The sequence below is a fragment of the Ostrinia nubilalis genome, chromosome 4 (genome assembly GCF_963855985.1).
Source record: "Ostrinia nubilalis chromosome 4, ilOstNubi1.1, whole genome shotgun sequence".
NCBI lineage: Eukaryota > Metazoa > Arthropoda > Insecta > Lepidoptera > Crambidae > Ostrinia > Ostrinia nubilalis.
The window spans coordinates 17,331,970-17,334,959 of NC_087091.1; the positions used below are offsets into that span (position 1 = coordinate 17,331,970).

The following is a 2,990-nucleotide window of genomic DNA, read 5'->3' on the forward strand; positions in this document are numbered from 1 at the left end:
TACCTACTTCCAATAAGTGGCTCTCTGACGGCTGACGCGGGGTGAATTCAAGGGGGAAACGTACGGTAGAGACACTATAGCGAAATTGAAAATAAAACTTCGTTTAGGATTGAGAAGTAGACAATTATTTAATACAAGAGAATTTAGTAGATCTTTTTTTTAAATGTGACAGATGAGATTCTATCCTAATTTCGACTAAATGCTAAACATAGGCCTCTCCCAATGATTTCCATAACGGCCGGTTGGCAACGGCCTGCATTCAGCGCCTACCTGGTCGTCAGTGCAACTTGTGGGTACCTACGTGGGTCATTGGGGGACCCATTTAGTCGTCATCATTATCATCCTTTCAGCCATAAGACGTTCACTACTGAACATAGGCCTCCCCCAATGATTTCCACAATGGCCGGTTGATGGCGGCCTGCAACCAGCGCCTTCCTGCTTCCTTTATGAGGTCGTCGGTCCACCTTGTGGGTGGACGTCCGACACTGCGCTTTCCGGTACGAGGCCTCCACTCCAGAAACTTGCTCCAAATCCTATTATAATTCGGTTTTATTTGGCCTGTTTTACTACATCATAATCTTGTAGCGTGTTAATTGATGATTCTTACCGTCTATCTTTCACTAACTCGTTAGATAAACAGACATTGCTAAATGAAACCAACCCCAGCATCACCCCAGAGTAAACAACTTAAAATCGAATCTGTCACTTTACTCCGAATCCTAAACTTTCACTAATATTTCCACATTGGCACCCTATAAATGCCCTCCAAAACACACAAGTCTAGTCCTTATTTTTATAGTGTTAAAGTTGTAACTGATAACAACGAAAATAGCGTTTGCAGTCCACGTATGCGGCTCAATATTGGTATTATATGCCGTTCCAAATTATGCTTTATGGTGTACAGGATAAGAGTGTGTATAACGTAGGGGGTTGGAATGTCAGTATCAAAGCATCGTACGTAAGACGTTTAAGGAGAATGTCGCTGCGATTTCGGATATGTCAGTCGCGGTACCTTCACGTCGCATTCGAGTGCGGGGGTGAGTAGGGCCACGAAGTTAGCGGTCACGCGCGCGAGGGATTTTAAGATGCAAATAAAATTAATAGTTTGACATAATTTACTTGAAAAAAAAATTCATCCTTGGTTAGGCCCTCTCTCTGGCCACTAGCAAAATACCTTATAATAAACTTAAACATTTCAAGAGGTTAACCTATGTCTCCGTAGCTTTGTGGCCAAGAACAATTTGATACAATCGATTTGAATACCATTTTACGTCAAAATTCAGATTAAAAATAACATAATTTATTAAGGTTCGGCCAAACAAACGCGTGCAGCCCGCGTGCACGATGGCGATGGCGATCAGATGTAAAATAGAATTCTTTAGACTTCAGCTGAAACATACGTACAAAATAAATATAGCCAACTGACATTAACGTATTTTTAGTCTGTGCACTAGTGAGGGGACAAAACCTCTCGTTAATCGTAAAGTGAAATTATTGTAGTACGTTAAGTACCAAGCATAATTTTTGTATTGAACTTGGCTCTCCTTTTTTACATTTATGTTTGCTTGAGATTCGTTATTATTTCATAGCGATCAGAGTCGCTTCTCAAACTAAAGTTTAAATAAACAACTTGAAAAAATCGAACTGCCTAAAGCGGGAATTGAATTGAATTAAGTAAATCCAGTGTCTAAGTAGCTCAGTTGGAAGAGCAGTCGCCCGGCAAGCGAAAGGTCGTGGGTTCAATTCCCGCCTTAGGCAGTTCGATTTTTCAAGTTGTTTATTTAAAAAATTTCTTGAGATTGATTAAGTTTTGACCCTAGTTTTATTTATATTCTGACGCTCGTTTTCCAGCCACACAGCCCATCGGCTCCCTGCCATCAAGTGATTGCTTACAGTAGGAGGGTGGATTGAATATCGTTTTGTTTGTTTTCGCCGCGTGCCCACGCGCAGCTGAAGCAGTTTCGGATTATGCCTCTTAACGCTCGATTAGGGCACATATTTGCGTAAATTATTTTTTATTTTTGAGATAGAAAGTTGTCTACAACTATAACCTTTTACACTTTCGCGTTTAAATCTGAGAGCTCCAACGCAATTTAAGTACTTTAGCAAGTTCAAGTTAATCAGTGTAGCATGTTTTCCAAAAAAAGAGTAATCTAAGTCTGATATGCAACAGTTGAATGTAAGTTTAGGTACTATAGCTTAACATTTTGGCTATATTGCTATAGCCGTGGTCGCGACTAAACAATTAACTAGCCTGTTTATTTATTTAGGTACTAGCTTTCCGCCCGCGGCTTCGCCCGCGTGGAATTTTGTCTGTCACAGAAAAACTTTATCGCGCGCGTCCCTGTTTCAAAAACCGGGATAAAAACTATCCTATGTTCTTTCCCGGGACTCAAACTATCTCTATGCCAAATTTCATCAAAATCGGTTGCGAGGTTTAAGCGGGAAAGCGTAACAGACAGACAGACAGACAGACAGACAGACAGACAGACAGACAGAGTTACTTTCGCATTTATAATATTATATAATATATAATAATATAATTATATAATATATAATATATAATATATAATATATAATATATAATATATATATATATATATATATAGTTGGGATTTACTTTTCTGCATGTACGGCTAGTTAAAATAAAATAAAACCACGCTTACGTAGGTACTATAGTTCTGGTTTCGTAGGTATCAATAGGAGTGAATATTCAGCATCAGGATGTGAGAGATCGTTAGTTCAACTTAATTGAAGCGTTTAGTGTTTTAAGTGAAATCATGTTTAAGGTTAGCATAGGAAATGCAAAAATCTCATTAATTATACAAGCAATATTATGAACGTAAAACTTACCTACTTGTACACCTACAAGTTTCTGAAGGTTTCTTACTAATTGCATAATCACTATATTAAAATTTAATGATGCCTTGAAAATGCATGTTAAAAATTTTTAAGTCCGTTCAGAATGTCAACTTTAATGAAAGGTAAAT

At 38.2% G+C, this 2,990-nt stretch overlaps 1 non-coding gene across 1 annotated transcript; it reads left to right on the plus strand.

Moving 5' to 3' along the window:
• Positions 1-1,685: 1,685 nt before the first annotated feature.
• Trnaa-ggc (transfer RNA alanine (anticodon GGC)) lies at positions 1,686-1,758 on the plus strand. The gene has a single exon. It is a non-coding gene; the product is annotated as a tRNA-Ala (tRNA).
• The last annotated feature ends 1,232 nt before the right edge of the window (positions 1,759-2,990 follow it).